This window comes from Vicugna pacos, chromosome 18 (assembly GCF_048564905.1).
Source record: "Vicugna pacos chromosome 18, VicPac4, whole genome shotgun sequence".
Taxonomy (NCBI): Eukaryota; Metazoa; Chordata; class Mammalia; order Artiodactyla; family Camelidae; genus Vicugna; species Vicugna pacos.
The window spans coordinates 43575396-43600677 of NC_133004.1; the positions used below are offsets into that span (position 1 = coordinate 43575396).

Sequence of the window (25282 nt, forward strand, 5' to 3'; positions counted from 1 at the left end):
AACCAAATTTGCCGGCACCCTGACCTCAGACTTCGGGCCTCCAGGCTGTGTGAGATTTCATTTCTGTTGGGTAAACCACTCAGTGTGTGGTGCCTTCTGTGGTAAACCACTCAGTTTGATGGTGGCCCCGGGGAGCTAACAGAGGAAGGTGGACCATACAGTGTAGGTAAAAAAAAAAAAAAAAAAGGTAGTCTGGGACCCTCTGCTCCATTTCCTGTTCATCATCATGGAATGGGTTTTTATTAACAGATAAAGAATAACTTCTATAGGAAAAAGCAAAATGTTAACCACGTTTACCTCTGCATGGTAGGATTTGTTGGTTTTTACATTTTCTAACTTTTTAAACAATAAACGTGCTCATTGCTTAATAATGAAATATTTTATAAAAATATACATATATCATCTTACTGGGTTCTCTCTCCACGACCTCCTATCAGAGTCCTGCCCCTGGAGGAGAGGAAATCCGTGAGAAGGTCTGAAGGGGTGGAGGGTGGGGAGGGGCAGACGCACAGGAGGAGGGCCCCGCCTGGCCTCCTCTGGACAGGAGCCCTGGGGGCCAGTGCTGGCTCGGCCTCTAGTAAGCTGAGTGGTTCTCAACACCTCTCTCACGCCCATTTTCTTTCGTCTTTAACAGGAGAAGGAAAAACGAAATACTCTTAGGTTAAGAAAGCAACTTCTGGGCCTTGACTCAACTAAAAAGGGGGTTACATGTCACGAGGAGTCGGGTATGGAGGTGACCGTGGGATGGGACGAGCTACAGCCCTAGCTGGACGCACAGCAGAGTGAGAGTAAACGCGCATGAGTGGGGAGGAGCCGATGGTTGGGGAGGTCCCTCTCTTAGAGCGTGAGGATCCCTTCCCTCCTAGTTCATGCTTTCACACCCTCAAGCAGGAGACCCCTCTTCTCCTAGCCAGCCTTCCCCTAGACCAAATCCTGGATGATCCCCTGAGGCGATGACATCACCCGGATTCGGTCCGCAAGCAGGTTCCAGGCTGTTCTCTGGACACTTGTGGGGGGCGGGGGACCTGCCCCATACTGCGAGCCTCCAACGTCAGCCCTGAGCTAAGGTGAGGTCTTGGGGGATCCTCCTTGCCAAAGAGATTACTGTCCTCGGGTCACCTTCTTTATGAGAATTATTCTATTCTAGGTTGCCTGGGATTTGGGGGTTGGGGGGCAATTCCGACTGCCAAAGTTCTGCTCTCCTGCTGGGAACTTACCGTCAGCTGGAGGCTGAGCTCCGGCCTCCGAGACTCTCTGGGGGCAGAAACAAGCTTGAATATGCAGACAGGACCGAGCCGCCTGAGCGACAGTCCGATGCTAAGCCTTTGCAAAGACACTAAGAAAACCTGAAAATAAATAGACGACATGGTGAGACTCACATGAGAACATTGGCAGGACGGTTTCCCTCTGAGCCGGAATCGACTGGGGGCAGCGGGGGAGCCAGGAAGGGCAGGAACACGAGAAGGAGCCCGCGTCTCTGGAAACCGACGTGGGGAAGAGGAGATGCTGCGGGAGGGCATTTGCTGCCCTAAAATGGCCAGAAACCGGCTTCCCCTGACCCTCACCGCGCCTGGAGCATTCTCTCTCCCAGCGCCCCGGAGAAGAGGCCCAACTGTCCAGCGCCTTGATTTTGGACTTGGAGACCCAAACAGAGAGCCATGCCTACCGGGACGTCTGGCCCCCTAACTGTGAGCTGCTTTAAATCCCCCAATTTGCAGTGATTTGTTACACAAATATAGAGCACTAACACAGACGGGGCGGGCGGGGAGACCACACAAAAAGACACTCCCTGCGCAGTGAAAGTCTAGAGGAGGGGAGGGGCTACCCCATCCTTCCAGAAATTTCTCTCCTGAGCAACCAAAGCTCTAGGTTGCTGGAGGAAGGGCAGCAGAACCTTGCTGCTCCCAGAGCACAGGTTAAGACCTGCATAGGGCAGGAAAAAGTGAAAAAGTCCTTTCTCCGTGTCAGAGGGGCAGACACAGGTCCCGGGCTCGGACTTTTAGAGCCTGCCACCTCCGGGGGACGGACAGCATCCCCGACAAGGCCCCAGCGCCCTTAAGACTGAGACAGAAAGAGGACCCTGCCCCTCCTCCACCAGGCCAGTCCGCACCGAGGAGCCAGCAGGAGAGCCCCAGCAGGAGGAGAGGGTGGGGTGGGGGCTCGGAGCGGGGAGCAGCAATCAGCCCGCTCTCAGCGCAGAGCAACGCCACGGAAACGCGAAGCCGGCGGAGGCCCACGGTAACCATAGCAACAACAAATGCCAGCCCTGCGCCCCTCCTGACCAGTCTCGTGGCAACCAGCCTCCTGCGCTCCTAGCCCCACACACAGTAACAGCCCAACCGAAGTCTCCCACACACGATGTCCGGTATTCATTTAAAAAATTAGGAGACATACAAAAAGCAAGAAAGAACAACTCGCTGGACAGAGTCAAAGCTACGACCAGAAGCCGCCTCGATCTTAGGTCCCTGTGCTCCAGCAGATGTACATGATGCATATGCAGCTCGAATGCACATCAACACTGACGCAACGCAACGAGGAGAAACTGACAATCTTCAATCACAGTAAAGAGGTTTTAGTATACATTTTTTGAAACGAAGATCTACGAGACAAAAAATAGTAAGAATAGATGATGTGAATATCAATTTAAAAGCCTGACTGTTGGATCACACAGAATGAACGCAATAGTTAAAAGAAAATACATTTTTAAGTGTATTTGAAATAGTTATAAAAATTGACAAATAAGCTGAGAAATAAACCTCAACAAATCTTTTAAAAATTACTATTACATAGATGGCCACTCTCTAAACCCAAAAGTAATAAAATTAGAAAATAAAAAGAATGAAAAAATTTGTAAGAGCTGCAAAAATACAACATATCAAAATTGGTGGATATTTACACACACATACTGAAAGGAATATTTACAGCCCTAACATCAGCATTACATTAAAAGTGGAAATTAATGACATTCAGTGCAAGAGTCTAGCACAGAAAAAAAGAATAAACTCAAAAGATGTAAAAGAAAGAAATATGAGCAGAAATTTTAAAAGAAATAAAAGAAGTAATTGAGCAGGTTAAAAAAAAAAATCCTGCCACAAATTATTACCTGAATCTAATCATCTAATCATGATGAAACATCAGACAAATCTAAACTGAGGAACATTCTATAACTGGCTTGTATTCTTCAAAAATGTTAATGTTATTAAAACCAATGAAAGATTAGGACACTGTTCCAGAGTAAAGAAGATTAAAAAGACGTGGAGGGGGGATGCAATCTGTGATCTGAGATTCCTTTAGCTAGAAAGAAAAGGTATTTTTGAGACAGCTAGTAAAATCTGAGTAAGATCCATGGCTTAGACAATGGTTATTTCATCAGTGTTAATTTCCTGATTTTGATCATTATTCTGTGGTTGTGTGAGGGAATGCCCTTGGTTTTGGGAAATGCACACTGAAGTACTTATACACACACACATACACATATGTATAGGACAGGGAGGAAAAGCAGAATAAAAGCAAATTGTTACATAAATAAGCCAAAGACGGCCTCTGTAGAGTGGCCCCTGGGTTGTTTCTTTCTTCACAGCCGGCTGAGACCACTAGCTCAAAAGACCAGCAGCCCCAAACTCAAATGTCAACACATGTAAATGTTTTAAACAGAGTCCAAACAGGAGCAAATCTTTAGTCATTTAGAAGCTGCCTGCTTTACCTACCCTGTGAAACTGCACCCAGGTTCTGGTAGCTAAAGATAAAGTAAACCATGAGGCTACAAAGGCCCCACGCTGCTCTGACCCAAAGATACCTCCAGGTTGCCTTGTGCTCCTTCTTTCTAGGAAGTGGCCCCTGGCCCCAGCCTCCGGGTGGTCTCATGCTGCAAGGGCCCCCCTCCCCAGTATGCATGTGTAAATAATGTTTGCATGTGCCCCTGCCACCTCATGGTTACATCTTTTTCGCCCTGAAATCCCTCCAATTCCTGGAATCCCCTATACAAATGTGGTAATATCGAGGGGAATTTAGATGAAAGGTATTTAGGAATTCTTTGTACTATTATGACTTCTCTTTAATTCTGAAAATGTGGCCAAATAAAAAAATGAAAAAGAAAAAACTAAATTCAATTATTGGAAAGGATTTGTTACAACTAATAATTGTTTTGTATTTTAAACTAATAAAATAGACTAACCAGGCAGGACTGATCAAGAAAACAAGAGAAAACAAAACGAATTTTTGGACATGAAAAAGGAGACAATTACAGATATACTGGAGTTCTTTTCCTTAATTATGAGACTATTATAAATAATTTAATTCCATAAAGTTGAAATTAAATTGGAAAACTTTTCAGAAAAATACAAATTACTAAAATTGACAAAACAACAGAAAACCAAATATACCAAACCACTAAACATTAAGTGAACTGGATCCACACTCAAAAATATACCCATCAAAGAAACACTAGGTCCAATCAAATTCGATTCAAGATTTTTGAACAAGCCAAAATGGATTTGTATCTAGACTATATACTAAAAATAAATAAGAAAACAAACAATCTAAAAGAAATAGAGGCAAAGGTAATGAACACACAACACAATCTTATGTATCATTTATGGCTACATTCATATCTAGTAAGTAAATAAAAACATGAAAGGATACATGGCAATTTCAGAAGTTACCTCTGTGTGAGAGGAAGGAAAAAGTAACAGGGAGGGTGCAAAAAGGTTTGAAGTATTTATGAGGTTTTAGTTGTTCAGAAAATCTGAAGCAAATGAACTTTAACATTTGCTCAATCTAGATGATGAGCACAAAGTTTTTTTTTTCTTTTTCTACTTTGCTTGATGCATTTGACATATTTTCTGTTACTAATTAGAAGTAGTAAAAAAAATTAGATTGCAGGAGTAAAAATAAATCTCCTTCAATAAGATCCAAGTTCATGGCATAATGAAAAAAAAACTGATACATTTGACCTTATCAAGACTTAAAATTATAATACCAGTTTTATCTTCCCCCCCAGCTCAAATCTGTCCCATTTTGAACAAAAAAGGCATCAGAGAAAGACAAATCCCCCATCATTTCTACATCACATCCCACCCTCCCTTGCCTTCTCTCTTCACCAACTGCCTTAAAAGAACAGTCTTCAACTAAACTTTCTCAGTCTGCAGATACGTTCACACTGTCCCACCTTCACTCCCCCAGGCCAGGCGCAGCTTTGACTTCATAAATCCGAGATACAAGCCCCCTACTCACTTTTCTCACTACCTTATTCAACCGCCATCAACTCTAATTATTGCTGCTATAGGCCGACCGAAAAAACAAATATAATCGCGCCACTGCCTTAAGACTCTTCAGGCATCAATGGGACCCAGTCCACACCCCCTAACCTAGCCTGATCTGTCTGCCCCCTGAACCATTTCCAGCCTCACCACCCCGAGGCTCCTCCACAGCGCCGAAATCTAGCAGTACCCACTCGGTTTAAGCCTCTTACCTTCGCATATGCAGTCCCCTCCTCTTGGAAGACCCTCTTGCCCCCTTCCACCTACAGACCCTATTTAAATCTGATCTTTAGTCCCGCCTCCCCCAGGAGGAACCGACCTCCTCCTTGGGTATTTATTCATTGAGTAGAGGTAACTATCAGGGCACTCACGCACTGAGGACCCTTTTCTGTTCACATGACTGACATCTCCACAGGACCCCAGCCAAGGACGGGATCCAGTGCTTCCCTAGGACCTGACCCGACACTCAATAAAGGCTTGTTACATGAAGACCAACACTGTAGATCCCTGGAATAATCATTTCACAGCCTTCCTCAATTGCCCTCATAGCTCAGAGCCTACCCTTGGCGGCGATGTAAGGTCCCTGGGGCCAAGGATGTCACTGGGTACCCTGCGGTAGCCCCTTGCGGATGGCGGGCTCTGAAGTGGCTGAGCTGCGGGAGGTCAGAGAAGCAGCGAGACCCAGCCTGCCTGTGGCCCCCACCCCAACCCAGACAGAAACCCCGACCCTCTGCAGAAGACGTCAGACGGAGCCGCCCACCCGGACCCCCGCACGGAGTACCCCCTCCCAGCGCCCGCCTGGCTCTGCAGCCGTGGATTCCGCCACACGTGCCCTCTCTACAGCCGGGAGCCGAGGCAACCACTAGTCCGAGGTGCCGCGGAGACCTCAGAACCGACCAGGTCCAAGGTGCTGGACGCCACGAGACCAGCCTGGGGTCCGGAAGTGCGCAGATCACACTCGGACACCCCTGCACTGCGTAGGTGCCCCCTAGACTGTGGTGAAACTACAACTCCCGGGAGCCTCCGCGGCAAGGCACTTCCGGTCAGCGCCCAGGGACTTCCGGCCACGGGGTGGCTGGCGTGGGCGGGCACGCGTGGCGACATGGACGGGCACGCCTGGCGACGGGGACGCGCAAGGAGGCGTCTAACGTGGCATCCCTGGTGGGTCGGCGGGCTGTCAGTGAACACACCCTCCTCCACGTTGTTGCCAGGCGGCCGTCGCGCTGGCATTTTCGTGCCGAATCTGATCGCGTCTGGCGCCATTTTGAGAGCTGGGCTGTGGCTGCCCCAGACTTGGAGATCCCCGCGGTACCAGCTGTGGGCCGCGTCCAGAACCTCTGCTGTCTGGGATCTCCACGTCGGGTACTTTAGTTCATAAAAACGCCTGTCTTTCAGTACTCATGACAACGCCCGCAGTAGGTATTGTTATCCCCATTTTGGAGTTGAGGAACCAGAAGCAGCCTCCCTCTGTGTTTTTACTGTGGAGGCACCCTTGAAATAATTATCAGGTGTCAGGGAAACCTTCCCTAAATATTACATCGGGGGCTCATGATAGAATATGGACACACACACACACACACACATTCTGCATATATAAACCGGACAGTGGCTAGACCACATAGAAAAACAGAATGCTGACCTCCCAGCTCAGCAACCTACCCAGGAAACCAACCTCCTTGTCTACAATAAAAAGCCCAAGAGGCCAGACTGTTAATCTCTAGTCATCATCCAAGAAGCTAAACAGTAACTTCTATAGCCGTCGGCTCCAAATGACCAGGACTTGATCGACAATTTGATCAATAACTAACAGCTTCCCTAATTTTTGTACCGACTTCTAGTTAGGACCAACTAGAGAAAGTCAAACGTGCTTCCCTAACCAATCACATGGGATGCCCCGCTTCTAGTTAGCCAGCCTCAGCTTCCCTATCCCAACAGCCTTCAGATAGGACACACCAGAAATCTTACTTTTTTCCAGTATGAAGTTTTCCCATTCCTCTGCCTGGCTTTGAGCCTGTGCTAAAACAAGTGACAGTGACTGACTCCTTTGCAATAACAAGCTCTGAATAAATAGACTTTGCCTGTTCTCATTTGGTTGGTCTTCAATTATTCCCAAAGATACAGTTAATGGTAAGTTTTTTTGGTAGGTTCTGTTTATTTTGGCTAGCTACTGTATCGTGAAGCTTTCCTCTCATCATTTGCCATTAAAATTTATTATTTAAAATTCACAAAGTGGAGGAAAAAGGAATTTAAACTTTAATGCTTTTCAGATTTCAGTGCAACACAAAAAAGAACTTTGTGATCCCTAGAGCTGTTGAAAAGTGTAATGGGGCTCAGGTGAAGGGTCAGAGGATATTGGAAGAAAGGTTTCCTTTGTAATAGTATATAGATCTGTGCTCTTCAGTATAGTAGCCACTAACTATATGTGACTGAATACTTGAAGAATGGCTAGTCCAAATTAACATGTGCTTTAATTGTAAAATGCCCTGAATTTTCAAGATTTGGTATGAAAAAACTGAATGTAAAATATCTTACTAATAACTATATAATGGTTCTATGCTGAAGTAATATTTTGGACATATTGAGCTAAATAAAACTATTAAAATTAATAAGTAAAATGTTTTTCATATGCTTGTATCATTTATACTGCTAAAGTTATTAAAGCTTAGAACTTTAGGATATCCTATATTACATAATGGTGTTAATAAATTTGACTTATATTGTTGCCGGTTTTGTGTGTACTGTTTAAACAACCAAATATGACATTGATCTAAAATAGATATTCTTTGTGGCATGTATCCTCTGTGTGTGTGTGTGTGTGTGTGTGTGTGTGTGTTGGAGGGGGATGTTAGGGGCAAAGAATGTCATTATGGGATTTTTAAAAACCTATTAAAATGGTCATTTAAGCTACTTACTAATTTGTTTGAATAGTTTCATATCAATTAACCTATTTTGCATTACTGGACACAACCTATAAGAATTTCTAAAATATACTGTTAGATTCATTCAGCCCATGCTCTTTTTGAAAAAAAGAAAAAAGTAATCTTATTCTTTTGTAACATGGGATTGCCTTTCCTTTTGTTTCTAATCCCTGTACTAGGTTTGGCCATCAGGGATCTGAGTCCTTTGTCGGTTCAGCTACATAGCTTTCTACCTTTTGGTTTGTTTCTAGAGATAATTACAAACAATAGAAATTATCTCCTTAAAAAATTTTGAAAAGATTCATTTGTGAACCTTCTGAGGATAGAACCTTTTACAGAATAATTGTTTAGGGGTTTTATGTCTTGTGTTCTTTTCTTCCTTTTGAACCAATTTTGGTGATGCATTTTTTTCTTCTAAATTATCCTTTAATTCAGTGCTTTCAAGTTTTTTTTTTCACTCTGTTATTTATCATGTCTATTACTTTGAATTATTTAAAATTTCCAGATGTATTTTTAGAGTTTTCCAAGAATTGGTATTTCCTTTATATTGATTAGCACCACCAGAGATTTGTTTATCACTTATTTTTTTCCCCAAAGTAAAGCTTTGGATTTGTTTATTTTTTTTTCTTTTCTTCTCTGATGAGAAAGAAAATAAAACTCATTGCTGTCATCTTCTAACACCAAGATTACAGAAACTACTTTAAAATAAATGGGGAAAGGAATCATTCTATTTCTAATTACAAAAGGAGAACTAAACACGAATGGAGCTATATTATTTAGGACATGGATAAAACTGCTGTAATAGAGACACTAAACAGTGCCTTAAAAAATCATGGGTGATTATTTCTCATAAACCCATCTGAGCAGCTGTGAGAGACTTAGAAAACTAGGCTTCTTCTAAATTACTACTCTACCATTTCTGGGGGAGGGTTCTTATCTATGTGATTCAAGATGGCCATCTGTTTCTTAAACAGCAGTAAGAAGAAAAAAGGAAGTACATGAAATTTCCTTTCTTTTAAGGGCAGAATCCAGAAGAAGCATGAGTCACTTCCTCTCACATCCCATTGGACAGGTCTTAGTCACATGATCCCTACTATTTACAGAGAAGACTGGTAAACAAAGTCTTTATTCTAGAGGGCAATATTCCTAGCTAAAAATTGGGGAAACTTTTACTACAGAAGCAAAGAATACATACTAAGAGATAACTAGCAGTCTCTGCCTAAGGAAAGCAGAAAGGGTTCACAATGTCACAGAGTAGCCAAACAAGTGAAGCAGATTGTGTCAAGTTAGACTTATCAAGTTAGACTATAGACAGCAATGAATTTTTTTCATTTTCCCCATTTCACTAGAGAACAAAATTTAATTTTCTAGGGATGGGGTTGGGAATGAGAAGCAGTACTAGCTACCTGGATATGCTAGATAGAGCTGGAGATGGGGGAATCTAACTGTTCTAATTATAGGTTTTTATATTTTTCAATTTATTTGAAGAACATAATAAACATATGACGTAACAAATCAAACAATACAAATATAAAGAGAAGGCTAATTCCCAAGCCAGTATATTCCAAAGTAACAAATATAAATAGGCTAGTGTCTATTTTTCTGTATAATTCCCCTGCCTCTATGTAATCACATAAAATCATACTCAGACCATTCACATTTAATGATTATTAATATGATTGGGTTTAAATCTCTCATCTTGCTATTTGTTTTGTTTGTGCCATTTGTTGTTCTCCTTTTCATCTTTTTCTGCCTTCTGGTGCATTAATTGAATGTTGTTTATGATTCCTGTCCTGGTCTCTTTGGGCTGCTGTAACAGAATACCATAGACCAGGTGACTTACAGTTCTGGAGGCTGGGAAGTCCAGGCTCACGGTTCCAGCATATTCAGTGTCTGGAGAGAGCCAACTTCCCAGTTCACAGACGCAGGGCTTTTCACCGTATTCCTACATGGCGGAAGGTACAAGGGAGTTATGTGGGGTCTCTTATACAAGGTTCTAATCCCATTCATGAGGACTCCACCCCCATGAGCTAATCATCTCCCAAAGCCCCCACCTCCTAATATCACTTTGGGGGTTAGGTTTCAACACACGAATTGTGGGGGGACACAAACGTTCAATCTATAGCAACTCCCATTTTATCTCTTGTTGGCATATTAGCTATAACTCTTTGTTTTCTTATTTTAGTGCTTGCTTTAGATTCATAATATCCGTTCTAATTTATCATAGTCCACCTCCCAGTGATATTATACGACATCATACGTAGCCCTCGCTGGCACTCTGTCCTAAGAACTCTAACTTCTTTGATCTCCCTGGAGTCTCAGGTCCATTTCCTCAACTCAAGGAGTCCACTGGACTTCACCTGGGTTACCCTCTTCATGCCCAAGCATGAAAACTTTCCCAAAGCTGTAACCTGGAATAATCACAGGGTTCCTTCATTTATTTCCTGGCTCTGAGGAATCGCTGTTCATTTCCTGATGCACAATGTCTCATAAATAATTGTTTCATACATTTTGTCTGCTTTTGTGTTTTTCAGGTGGAAGAGTAAATCTGGTCCGTGTCAGTCTATCTTCACTAGAAACAAAAGTTCATCTTCATCTTTGAAAGATATTTTCACTGGGTATAGAATTCTACATCAACAGGTTTTGTTTAGTTTTGTTTCTTTCAACACTTAAAATGAAGCATTTCATTTTCTTCTGGCTTGCAGAATTTCTTCCTCAGCAAAGAAGCTGCCTTTATTACTTTACTGTGTTTATTCTTATGCTTCCATTTTAGGAATTTTAGAAAAAGAACATCAAACTAAATTAAAAGAAATTAGAAAGAAAATGACAGTAAGACTGGAGGACAAATTGACAGAATAGAAAATAAACAAAAGTAGAGAAGGTCAAAAATCTAAAAAGCCTAGTTGTGAGTGGCAAAATTAGATTACTTTTGAAGATATAAGAGAATATCTTCATGATTTTAGAACGAGAAAGAGAATTTCCTAAGAAAACCACAAAAACCATTAACTATGATGACTGGTAAGACTCAGGGGTAAGGACACCATGTGAGAGTTCATGTACTAGCCATGCAGTGAGAGAAGGTAATATGTGCAACTTCCAAAGACTCATGTGCAGAATTAAGAATTCCTACAATCAATAAGAAAGAAGCAGATGATGCAATTTAAAAAAAGCTGTCAAAAAAGCTTGAGAAGGCACTTTCAGGAAGAGAAAACCCAGATGGACAATTAAGGATACAAAAAGGTGCTCAACTTCAGTAATGATCAAAGAAATGCAAAATATAAACCAGCAGATTGGTACTGGCAACTCCAAGAAGGAGCAGAGCTGTAAAATCACTGGAACACTGATTACTGGAGGAAATTAATACAACTACGGGGGGCCACATTTTGGTATTCTCCAGTGAAGACAGACATGCATATACCCTGTGCCCCAGCAATTCCACCTTCAGGTATATACTGTTGAGCAGGGTTTTACAGCCTCAGCACCATTGACATCTGGGGCCAGTTAATTCTTTGTCAGAGGGGGAGGGGCTGTCCTGTGCACTGTAAATGTTTAACAGCATCTAGTAGCACCTTCCACAATTTCGATTACCAAAACTGTCTCCAGACACTGACAAATATCCTCAGAGGAGGGGGAGAAGCAAAACTGCCCCCAGTTGAGAACCTCTGGTTTAATCTAGTCCAGTAGCTTATGTAAATTGGGCAAGGAGTTACAGCCTCATCAGACTAGAAATTGAGATAATGAGCAACTTGCATCCAGAATATGTGTCTTGCAAGGGAGAATCTGCTTTCCTTCTTCCGTGACCAAACCTGGGCCATCTTCCCCCGGAACTGATGGGGTTCCTGCAGCATCTGCACTTGGAGAGCTGAGCTTGGAATCCCTAAATCAAGTATTAAACAGTGTTTCTCCAAACTAGCAGTTACCAGTGGGAAGAGGGAAGGGGGGAGAGGCGATGTAGGGGCAATGTGTTAGGAGGTACAAACTATTAGGTATAAAATAAACAGGGATATACCGTAGAACCCAGGGAATATAGCAAATATTTTATAATAACTATAAATGGAATGTAATCTTTGAAAATTATGAGTCACAACTAACTCATTGTAAATCAACTCTACTTCAACAAAAATAAAAATAAAAAATTTTGAATCACTATATTGTGATTGTAACTGTAACTTACTATAACCTAGAAAATATAATACAAAACAAACAAAAAGGGCTTCTCACTCATTTCTTTGAGAAATTTTGCCCAGGAGAGCAGCCCCAGACCTCACATTCAGCCTCAAGTCTCTTTACAAACGTGGAGACTCACCCACATAAAGCAGCCCCACACTCTGAGACAGCTGTAACAATTTGACAACTAGCCAACGAAACACAGTTAAGATAACACAATGCCAACACTGTTTTTTTAAAAAGTCCCAGATTTCAGTATTATGAACCCCTGTTATCAATGAGCTTCAACTGAGGAATCAATGTCTCGTAATAAAATTGCCTGTTAGAAAACTTTAAATTACTAAATCTCTTATCCTTAACTTGAAAACATTCTGCACAACTCTGCTTATGTGGGTCTCAGATGTCTGGATGAGATCTACCTTCCTTCTTTTAAAACCTGCAGTGTCTCCCATTAAAACTAATGTTTCCTTCAACATCTCCAGAGGTGAGTTAATTCTTCCCCAAGGCTACTGTGTTCCCACTTTTCCAAAACCCCAACGAGTCAACTGTTTATCTAAAAATACATGGCAGCTGTAAGAAGCTTAGAAGTCACCACTCTATCCACACAACAAGTAAAAAGCTAAACAAACTGAAAAATCAATATTCTTCTTAGATTTGTCAGAAAAGGTAAGGTCACAGGGCAAACAGCTACCTCCAAAACTGGAGGTAAAGACAGAGCAACACAACTTACCAGAGGAGAAACCTCCACCTGGACCAGTTCAGGGTGAGAAAGCCTGGACTGTAACTGATGATTTGCTGGTGGCTTAGCCTGGGCAAGTGTGAGAGTCAAAAACTCCAGAGAGGTCCCCATACTCTACCTCCAGGAGCCAGGCCAGGTTCTCACAGTGAATACAGGACAAAAATCCCCCCACTTTTCCTGCCGGGGAAGGGAAGAAGTCACTATTTTTAAATACACCACGGAGTTCTGTTTTTAACAAGGTCTGCCCTCAGGAGAAACTAGTTAACAGAGCCTGACTTGCTGGGGTTTTATCAGAACCTAACTCACCTGGGGAGGGGGGTGGAATACCCAACTCCAGCTGGCTCTAGCCTTCCACATGGAGAAAGGAAAATACCCAACTCCTGCTCACTCTGTGTTACCCCGCAAAGGAGGGTGGGCAGAACTGAGAAGCGTTTGTGAGGATCGCAGTCCAGAGGCTCACCAAAAGACTGAAACCTAATCACTGTACTATAAACACTTCTCCCTCCACATCTTACCATTATGTTAGTAAAAGCCAATTCACAGCAGTTTTGCTTTTTGCCTAGAATGTCACGTCTACCTTTCAACAAAAAATTACAAGGCATAAAAATGGCAAAACCAAACCAAACCAACCAACAAACAAAAAACCCCACACACACTTTGAAGAGACTGAGCAGGCATCAGAGGCGGAGTCAGATATTGCAAGAATGTTGGAATTATCAGACAAGGAATTTTTGTAAACTATGATTAATATGCTAAAGGCTTTCATGGGAAAAGCAGGCAACATGTAAGAAAAGATGAATAATGTAAGCAGAAGGATGGAAATTCTAAGAAAGAATCAACAAGAAATACTGGAAATCAAAAATACTGAACAGAAATAAAGAATGCCTTTGAGGGACCCATTAATAAACTGGACACAGCTGAGGAAAGAATCTCTGTGCTTGAGGGTATCTGTAGAGAAACCAAAACTAGAAAGCAAAGAGGAAAAAGCAGAACAGAATAGCCAAGAACTGAGACAATTTCAAAAGGCATAACATATGAGTAATGGAAATACCAGAAGGAGAAGAAAAAAAGAAGCAGAATAAATATTTGAAACAATAATGACTGAGAATTTCCCCAAGTTTATGTCAGACACCAAACCACAGGAAGCTGAGAGAACACTGGGCAGGATAAATAACAAACAAAACTAACAAAGTCCTGCACCTAAGTGTATTATATTCAAACATCAGAAAATCAAAGATAAGGAAGAAAATCCCGAAAGAAGCCAGGGGGGAAGAATTGAGTTACCTATAGAGGAACAAAGATAAGAATTACGTCTGACTTCCCAGAAACCATGCAAGCAAGAGTGAAATACTTAGGTGTTAAAAGAAAAACCCACCAACTTAGTATTATGTACCCTGAAAAACTATGCTTCAAAGGTGAAGGACAAATAAAGATCTTCTCAGACAAATAAAAATTGAGGGAATTTGCTATGAATTAGACCTGCCCTGCAAGTATATGCCATTAGAATATCACAAATTAAAACAACAGTGAGATACCACAAGGTATCTCATTTCAGAATGGTCAAAATCCTGAACACCGGCAACCCCAAATGCTGACAAGGATTGGAGCAACAGGAACTCTCACTACTAGCTGGTGGGAATGCAAAGTGGTGCAGCCACTTTGGGGAGACATTCTGGCAGTTTCTTATAAAACTGAACACACTCTTACCATATGATCCAGCAAATGCACTCCTTGCTATTTACCCAGTGGAGCTGAAAACTTATGTCTGCACAAAAACATGCACATGGATGTTTATAGCAGCTTTATTCATAATTGCCACAACCTGGGAGCAACCAAGATGTCCTTCAGTAGGTGAATGGATAAATAAACTGTGATCCACCCAGGTAAGGAATATTATTCAACACTGAAAAGAAATGAGCTATGAAGCCATGAAAAGACATGGAGGAATCTTAAATGCATATTACTAAGTGAAAGAAACCAATCTGAAAAGGCTACTTATGATGTGATCGCAATGATATGACATTCTGGAAAAGGCAACACTATGGAGACACTAAAAAGAAGGGTGGTTACCAGGGGTTAGGAGGGAGAGAGAGTTAATTAGACTGAGCACAAAAGGATTTTAGGGCAGTGAATCCATTCTGTATGATGCTACAAAGGTGGATCCATGTCATTATACAAACACCCATGTAACTATAACCCAGCAGGATATACAAATGTCCATTAGTTACAGAAATTTCTCTCAGCCTCCGTTTACTCAATCTCCATCCCTCTTAAACCACAAATCTGATATCTTCTGGAGCACTCAAGCCTTCTGGGTCTTTCTACTTGCTGGTGGCTCTGAGCAAGCCGTCTATCACACCACCAGGCACCTGTGAAATGGCAACCACTGACTCCTACCCAGGAACTGGTTTCTTAAACACAGCAGGAACCCATGCCATCTATGTTGCTGACTGTTACCATGAGGCCAGTCAGTTCACCCAGTGAGCAGAGTTTTCCACTTCCTCTAAAACCTTCCACACAGCTGGTTTTCATTTCTCTCTGATGGCACCTGAGGCCCCAGTCCCATTTTATCCCACAGCTAATATCTGTGACAAAGCAGGCCCTAATAGAAAAGGCGAAGTTGCCCATAATTACCTTAGCAACGGAACATGCTGTGCATTTGAGTCATAGAATCCCATCCCCATAGCAACACAGAATCACAGAATCACAGAATCGTGATCCTCTAGAGCCCAGTGGCAATAGCACTCACCAACCCCTTAGATTAAAATAGAAATAAAAACAAAGCAACCCCCCTCCCAAAATATGTCATTCACTGCTTAGCTAGCTTTCCTATCCTTGCATGTATTCTTTGTTTGCATCATTTATAATGGAGTGCTGATACAAACAGGATAACCCTGGGCATGTCCATTTTGGCCGCTGATTCTTAGGCTGATTTCAAATCTGAAGCTCTGTCCTTCATGATTAGGAATAAAGGTAGATTGTTTGATTGATGGAGGCAGAGTAACTCTGCCAGAGACGAGTGTAGCTATGTCAATACTGAAGACCACAGAGCTGTGGCAAGTACCCCCTCATTCATTTATCTCTTCCTGTGTTATTTATATTACCTTATAAATAATTATATTAAATTAAAATGGTTTAAACCCATATATATACACATATACATATAAAATGGAATACTAATCAGCCATAAAAAAGAATGAAATAATGCCATTTGCAGCAACATAGATGGAGCCAGAGATTATTATATTGAGTGAAATAAGTCAGAAAAAAACAAATATCACATGGTATCACTTATATGTGGAATCTAAAAAAATGACACAAATAAACTTATTTACAAAACAGAAAGAGACTCACAGACATAGAAAACAAACTTATGATTACCAAAGGGTAAAGGAGGGGAAGGATAAATTACGAGTTTGGGATTAGTGGATACAAACTACTTTATATAAAACAGATAAACAACAAGATCCTACTGTAAAGCACAGGGAACTATATTCAATATCTTGTAATAACCTACAGTGAAAAAGACTATGAAAAACTATATATATATATATATATATAAACTGTATCACTATGCTGTACACCAGAAACTAACACAACATTGTAAATCAACTACACTTCAATTTTTAAAAAATTCATATGGATTCTCAAGGGAGCTCGAATAGCCAAAGAAATCTTGAGAAAGGAAAAGAGAACAAGAGGGGTCATACTTCCAGATTGCAAAACTTACTACAAATAAACAACAAGGTCCTACTGTAGAGCACAGGGAACTATATTTAATATCTTGTAATATAATATTTTTCATCTATAATGAAAAATAATATGAAAAAGAATATATATGTAGAACTGAATCACTATTCTGTATGTCAGAAATTAACACATTGTAAACCGACTATACTTCAATTTTAAAAATGGCCAAAAAACTTAGTACAATGCTACAGGACTCAAAACAGTGTGGTACTGGCAAAAAGACAGACATACAGACTGATGAAATAGAAAAGAGTTCAGAGATAAACCCTCAGGTAAATGATCAAATGATTTTGACAAGGGTGTCAAAACCGTTCAGTGAGGGAAAGAGCAGTGTTTTCAACAAATGGTTCTGGGAAAAGCTGATATTCACAAGCCAAAAAGTGAAGTAGGCCCATTATCTAATTCCATATACAAAAATGAACCAGAGACCTAAATGTAAGATCTGAAACTATGAAACTCTTAGGAGAAAGCAGAGCAAAAAACTTTGTGACAATGGATTTGGTGATGATTTCTTGGCTATGACTCCAAAGGCGCAGGCAACAAAAGAAAAATAGAGAAATTGGACTTTATGAAAATATAAAAATCTTGTGTATCAAAAGACAATATCAATGCAGTAAAAAACACAATCCACAGAATGGGAGAAAATATTTGGAAATCATTTATCTGATGAGAGGTTAATATCCAGGATATATAGGGAGCAGCTAAACCTCAACAACAAAGAAACAAACAACTCCATTCACAAATGGCCAAAGACTGAACTGACATTTCTTGTAAGAAAATATACAAATGGCAAATATGCACATGAAAACACATTGAAGATCATTAAATATTAGGGAAACACAAATCAAAACTACAATGAGATTACCACCTCTTTCTCATTAGGATGGCCAATGTATATATATAAAGTAACAAGTATTGGCAAAGATGTGGAACAATTGGGACCCTTGTGCACAGTTGATGGGAATGTCAAATGGTGTAAAAGAGTATGATGACTCTGCAAAAAATAAAAAATAGAATTACCATACGATCCAGCAATTCCACTTCTGAGTAGTGTATACCCCAAGGAATTGAAAGCAGGGTCTTGAAGAGGTATTGTACACCTGTTTTCATAACAGCCTTATTCACAATAGCTAAAACGAGGAAGTAACCCAAGTGTCCACTGACAGATGAATGGATAAGCAAAATGTGGTCCAAAGACAGAAATATAGTCCATCCATACAATGGAATATGATTCAGCCTTAAAAAGAAAAGTAATTCTGACATATGCTACAACACAGATAAAACTTTAGGGTGCCGTGCTAACTGAAAGAAGCCAATCACAAAAAGACGAATACTGTATGATCACACTTACATGAGGTACTTAGAGTAGTCAAAATCCTAGAGACAAAGTAGAATGGTGGTTGCCAGGGGCTAGAGGAACATGGAATGGGGGGTTATTGTTTAATGGGCATGGAATTTTGGTTTTGCAAAATGAAGACACTTACGGAGATGGATGATGATGATGGTTGAACAACATTATGAATGTATTTAATTCCACTAAAGTGTGTACTTAAAAATGGTCAAGATGGGAAATTTTATTTCATATATATTTTATCATAATAAAAATAGCTGAAAAAAATGGATGTATGTTGAACAAAAGGAACCAGATGCAAGCGTGGTGTCATTTTATCTGAAACTACAGAAAAAGCAACTCTAATCTATAGTGACAGAAAGCAGATAAGTGGTTGCCTAGTGCCAGAGATGAGGATGGCGGATTGACAAGGAAGGATCACGGGGACTATTTCAGAGTGATGGAAATGATCTCCATCTTGATTGTGGTGCTGGTTACATGGGCATATAAACCTGTCAAAACTCATAGAAATGGACACTCAAACTGGGTGAACTGTAATGAATATAAATTATCCTGCAATAACATTGATTTTTTTTTATGCAATGGGCCAGAATGGCAGGAAATTACTACTTCTGAAAGCAGACAGAGTTCAGGAATAATTTCCTCCAAGGCCAGACTAGCACAGCCTCATTTAGATAAAGCTGATGGTAATACTTACAGCTCCTGGGAACAAAGTGATGACGCACAAATTGTGAAAATGCAGTTCTCTGCTATTATGAATAATTTTACAGGTCGTAGGCACATTAAACTAATTGTAACTAGAAAATGAAATAGAGGAAGCAATGCTGTGATGACTCACAGAGATGTACAAATTATACCACAGTTCTCTGGAAGGCTCAGAGTGCCAGCGTGTGTTTCTCATCTTCTGCCCTACTGCATGGAAATATAGCCAGTACAGATGACATGAATTTCCATGTTTATTCCCAGGAAAATAGCAAAACTATCATTTATTGTTGATAGTTTTGTCTATAGGTAGGTGTCTTTTTCCCTTTCTGATTCTTGGTGCTGGTTAACATTAAAAGAAAAAAAAAGTGACCCCCCCCCCTTAGGGATCTAGAACTTCATTTTTCCCTTAAACTAAATACATGGAGCAAATATTATTTTATTTCTGATTGATCACTAACTATTCCATTCTCTTTTTTTTTTAGTAGGCAAGTTTTATTATCAAATGTAACAATTCTACAAAAACTCAGTAGTATCGTACTAAATATTACTGTCTATCTTAAAGTCTCTCAGAGCTTTGGGAAGACGGCATCTTTTTTTTCCCCCCAATACTAACTACCATTTATTGAGCACTTATTTTCTGCCAGGAACTCTTTTTTTTTAATTTGCAAATCATATATTTGATAAGGGATTAATATTCAAAATATATAAAGAACTCATACAAATCTATAACAAACAACCAAAAAAAAACCCTCCATAAACAATCCTCTTAAATAATGAACAGAGGGACTAAATAGACATTTTTCCAAAAAGACATATGGATGGCCAAAATGTACAGGAAAAAGTGGTCAATGTCACTTACCATCAGGGAAATGCAAATCAAAACCACAATGAGTTATCACCTCATGGCTGTTAAAATGGCTGTCTTCAAAAAGAGTTAACAAGTGTTGGCAAGGACATGGGAAAAGGGGAACCCCTGTGCACCGTTAGTGGGGATGTAAATGGTTTCAGCCACCATGGAAAACTGTATGGAGTTTCCTCAAAAAACCAAACATAGAACCACCATATGATTCAGCAATCCCACCTTTTTGGGTATATAGCCAAAGGAAATTAAAAGAGGATATTGAAGAGACATCTGCATTATTGAAGCATTACTCACAATAGCCAAGCTGTGGGGAAAAAACCTAAGTGTCTCTCAGCAGATAAATGGATAAAGATCGATCGATCTATCTATCTATCTATCTATCTATCTATCTATCTATCTATCTATCTATCTATCATATATATGTATATACACATATACACGATGGAATACTATTCAGCCATAAAAAAGAAACTTTGCCATTTGCAACAACATGGATGAACCCTGAGTACATGCCAGACAGAGAAAGACAAGCACTGCACAATATAACCTACATGTGGAATCTAGAAGGCCAAATTAATAAAAACAGAGAGTGAAATGGTGGTTACCAAGGACTGGGAGGGTACGAGAGGCAGTGGGGAATTGGGGAGGTTTTTTTTCATGTATTTATTTTACAATATCATATTTTAAAATTGAAGTATGTACAATATTATATGTTACAGGTATGCAATATACTGATTCACAAATTTTAAAGGTTATACTCCATTTACAGTTATTATAAAATATTGGCTATATTCCCAAAGTTGTATAATACATCCTTGTAGCTAATTTTATACCTGATAATTTGTACCTCTTAATCCTCCACCTCTGTGTTGCTCCTCCCTCTTTCCTCTCCCCACTGGTAACCACCAGTTCCTTCTCTACATCTATGAGTCTGTTTCTTTTCTGTTATATTCACTAGTTTGTTGTATTTTTTTTTAGATTCCACATGTAAGTGACACCCTACAGTATTTGTCTTTCTCTGTCTGATTTATTTCACTTAGCATAATGCCCTCCAAGACCATCCAGAATCTAATACATTTTAAATCAACTGTACTTCAATTAAAAAGCAAACAAACAAACAACCCACTTAAAATATGGACAGAAGAACTGAACAGACATTCTTCCAAAAGAGGAAATGCAGATGGCCAACAGGAACATGAAAAGTTACTCAACATCATTAACATCAGGGAAATGCAAATTAAAATCACAATAAGACATCATCCCACACCTGTTAGCATGGCCATCATCAAAAAGAACACAAATAAATGTTGGCAAGGACAGATGGCATCTTAAGATTGCAAGCATAAAGAACTATTTTTCTGATCTTAAGTGTCAGTTATCACCAATTTTCACACAAAATGGTTTTTGTTTCTTATTTTAATTTTTCCTATCGCAGTTAAAGGGCCATTGCTAGTGAGTGAAGTGGGAGTGTTTGGCTCACCATTCAAAAAATGTTAATCAAAGTAATATAAAATCAATAAAAATAGCAGCCACATAAATCTGCATGGCATTGCATCCAAGCGAAGGACAATGTGAGTAACTTAAAGAAATATGTGCTTTCAAATAAAAACACCAGTCAGAATGGCCATTATTAAAAAGTCCACAAATGATAAATGCTGGAGATGGTGTGGAGAAAAGGGAACACTCCTACACTGCTGGTTAAAATCTAGTCTGGTGCAGCCATTATGGAAAACAGTATGGAGATTCCTGAAAAAGTAAAAATAGACTTAGCATATGATCCAGCAATTCCACTCCTGGGCATATACCCGGAAGGAACTAATTCAAAGAGATACATGCACCCCAACGTTCATAGCAGCACCATTTACAATTGCCAAGACATGGAAACAACCTAAATGTCCATCGACAAATGACTGAATAAAGAAGTTGTGGTATATTTATACAATGGAATTACTACTCAGTGATAAAAAATAATAAAATAATGCCTTTTGCAGCAACATGGATGGACCTGGAGATCGTCATTCTAAGTGAAGTAAGCCAGAAAGACAAAGAAAAATACCATATGATTTCACTCATATGTAGAATCTGAAAAAAAAAAAGAAAGAAAAAAGAAGACACTAATGAACTCATCTACAAAACAGAAATGGACTCGCAGGCATAGTAAACAGTCTTACTGGGGGAAAGGAAGTGGGAAGGGATAAATCTGGGAGTTTGAGATTTGCAAATGTTAACCACTATATATAAAAACAGATTAAAAAAACAAATTCTTCTGTATAGCACAGGGAACTATATTGAATACCTCGTAATAACCTTTAATGAAAATGAATATGTATATATATATATATTTGCATGACTAGGACATGATGCTGTACGCCAGAAATTGACACATTGTAACTGACTATTCTTCAGTTAAAAAAAAAAAAGAAAGAAGCATGTGTATTCAGTTAATCAAATCCTGTTTTCTTCTTTGGAGTTACGTGACGCAGCAATACTACCTAGCTAGCGTCTGACATTGTAGTTTAAACTTCTGTAGTATAAACACAGCTAAATATGTAATGCTAAACACTGACAGCATCAGTATCTGCTCTAACCACAGCAAAGTCTACCTCTTAGATCCAGCATGCTGACTATAATGCTGTGCTTTTAAAAGTTTTAATTTTTGACAGTTAAGGCATTAGAGAAAAGGGTTTAAGGTTATCTTAATATGTACAAGCACTCACTTCAGTTAGTAATTGCTTTCTAGAACACACTGTTCAAAATTCTCATTTTTGTGATATTAAAAACTTTAATTTATTATTAAAGTCCAAGCCATCAATGATACAAAATAATCTTGTAATAAGCTATAAAGGAAAATAATCTGAAAATATATGTATATATATAACTGAATCACTTTGCTGTACACTTGAAACTAACATTTTAAGTTAACTATCCTTCCATAAAAAATAAAGTGAAAAAATATAAATAAACAATATAAAATAATACATATGAAGCCACAATATTCAGTTACAGTTCAAACTAGAAATTACTAACTATACGTAGCTGCTTCATTTTTGGTTTTGCCTTTTGGCCCCCGGATCATTCTTTTTTTTTTTTTTTCTTTTTCTTTTTTTAAATTTACAGCTGGTACCTGTTGAGAAAAAAATTCAACTTTTTAACTATGTATGTTTTGTGGTGGGTGCACCATTTCTTCTAATTTATTCCAAGGTGTTTAAAAAATAGTTTTCCTTGATTTTTAACTGTATGACATCATGATGGCAAGAGACTGGGAAAATACTAGTTTTATTTCTTTTTGTAAGTTTGTCATTTAAGTATTCTGAGATCATATTCTTGAATTACTTAGGAAGAGGGCATGATTGTGCAGAAGATAGGGAGATGGAGAGAAAAGAGTGGGAACACACAAAAATGAAGCTTCCATAACAGAGTTCCTGGCGGAGACAGTAGACGCTAGTAGAGTATTTTTTCCCTCAAAGACTTAAAACTTAGGAAACACCTGTGAAGCCAAGTTAGCTGGAAGCAATGGAAACATCTGATTTCAAATGTACATTTTATTTTTTAAATTAAAACATTTTATTTATTTATTTATTGGGGGGGAGGGAGGTACATAGGTTTCTTTATTATTTTTTTTTTTTAACAGAGGTACTGGGGATTTGAACCTAGGACCTCATGCATGCGAAGCATGCACTCTACCCCTGAGCTATACCCTCCCCCACAAATTCACATTTTAAATGCCATTTGCAATCACAAGGAGCCAGGCATGCTGCTTGCTGTATGGATTTGGCTTCACTGGCTCAAATTTTCACTCCACCAAAAGATAAGGCACAGGTCCACTGTCCAATCATGTTGGCTGAAAATACTACAGCCTGAGTGTACACAAACTTCCCCTGAAGCGGCTAGAAGTTGTCTTATGCCTGATGGTTTCAGGATCACCATGAATCATTCAAACACTGGGATAGTATGCTGTGTAGTTCAGGAAGAGCTGAGTGCCTGCTGGGTGGTATACTCTGGAGGGCTGCAGTGCTCATGGAGTCAAAACCACAGGGAGCTAATAAATGGCAGCTTCAGTACGAACAGCTGCTGCAGGAGTTGGAAATGTGTAGGAGGGAGGAGACAGGCACGGTAACTTACATGACAGCAGGGACAAGCCAATTGCTTCCCATTAACACAAAGTTCATCCCCTCAGCAGATCTGTGGAGAAGACTTCATCATATCTGTCCTTCTCTTTTTTTTTTTTTTTAATGACACTTCTGTGCAGCCATAAATGCTCTGTCCACAGACTTTATCTGGATAGAGACATCTCCTGATGGGCGGCCCTGGTGCTTCAGTACCATGTGGACCCCATGAGTTCCATTCTCTGCGAAATTCCACCAGAGAGTCCAAGATGTCCTCAGTTGTGGCCGCATAGGGAAGAGCTTGAGGGTGTATACAGTCTAACATTTGTAGGGGCACAAATTGCTGGGGTAGTCTTGGAATCATAGGAGGGGTTGGAAGTGGAATGAGTGGGGCCGAGGAGAATGGATTCAGCCTCAGTTCTTCTGAGGAGTTCAGTGTATCTTTTACCCAACAAGTCCTTATGCTTCCTGGATAGGTTCTGTGCATATTCCTCACAAGCAAAGAGGACAGAAGCATCCCCTTTGGCCTGCCACCTGGGCAGGTAACAAAGAGGATACCTTCCTTCCCTCCAGTGATGGGGCAATGCTGTTCAAAAGGCCACCACTGCATCAGCTGTGGAGGTTGAGTGGGAGCCCCTGCATGCGGACAATGAGTTGATTTTCCTTGGAGAGAAACTGGGCTGCCTCTTTGGATGTACCAGCAGCAATTTTAAGAAAAGCTTCACCTGATGCTTTGTAAACCTCAATGAACTGGGTTCTCACATGATGTTTGTGCTTATGTGGTGTTAGGTCTCTGTGCTCCTCACTCAAAAACATAACCAGAGCTTCTCTATTTCTTTGGCCCCAGGCATTCAGATAAAGTTCTGCACCTCCCTTTGCAGTATTGAGTCCTTTGAAGAATCTTGCACTATCTTGATCCAAAGACTGCCACAGTAAACCTCATGCCCTGACTGATGCTGTTTTGTCATTAATAAGTTCCACCTTGGGGCAAGTGCCACTTTCAAATTTGTAATTTATTCTCTCTGGATCTGAGAACTTGTGATTATAAGGGTTTGAAATCATTGCTAAACTTGTATCTTCAAACCCATATCCTCAACTTGAGAGGCGTCATACTGGGAGGCTGAACCACTCTGCTCAAAATTTAAACACCCTGTCATTGCTACAACATCCAGCTTATCAGTATCAGGTGAACCCAGGCAACACTTCTTGAATTCTTTTCGAAGATCAAAAAAGGAATAGAAGTGTTCAGGCAGTAATACATTCTTCTTGGACGCCTCAGAATGCAGGATTTGCCTGATTGAGGCTGCCTGTTAGTACAGGGACAGAAGAAGGTTCCTATTCCAATATTCAGTTCATTGCTCACTGACTGGTTACATTGTGCACAGGTGTTTAGTGCCCCACCCAATCCCCGATCCAGTGCCCATCA

The 25282-nt window shown here is 40.1% G+C and overlaps 1 long non-coding RNA gene and 1 pseudogene across 3 annotated transcripts; both read right to left on the reverse strand.

Moving 5' to 3' along the window:
- Positions 1–364: 364 nt before the first annotated feature.
- On the reverse strand, positions 365–15666 carry LOC140685417 (uncharacterized). Of its 3 annotated transcripts, none has more exons than XR_012060991.1 (3): positions 15540–15666; positions 1218–1346; positions 365–625 (listed from the first exon to the last, which is right to left on the reverse strand). It is a non-coding gene; the product is annotated as an uncharacterized lncRNA (long non-coding RNA). The 3 variants fall into 3 exon arrangements; XR_012060990.1 differs by lacking the exon at positions 15540–15666 and adding an exon at positions 10020–10110; XR_012060992.1 differs by lacking the exon at positions 15540–15666 and adding an exon at positions 2111–2184.
- An 8018-nt stretch (positions 15667–23684) lies between these two features.
- LOC102533433 (epithelial splicing regulatory protein 1 pseudogene) lies at positions 23685–25222 on the reverse strand (annotated as a pseudogene).
- Positions 25223–25282: the final 60 nt, after the last annotated feature.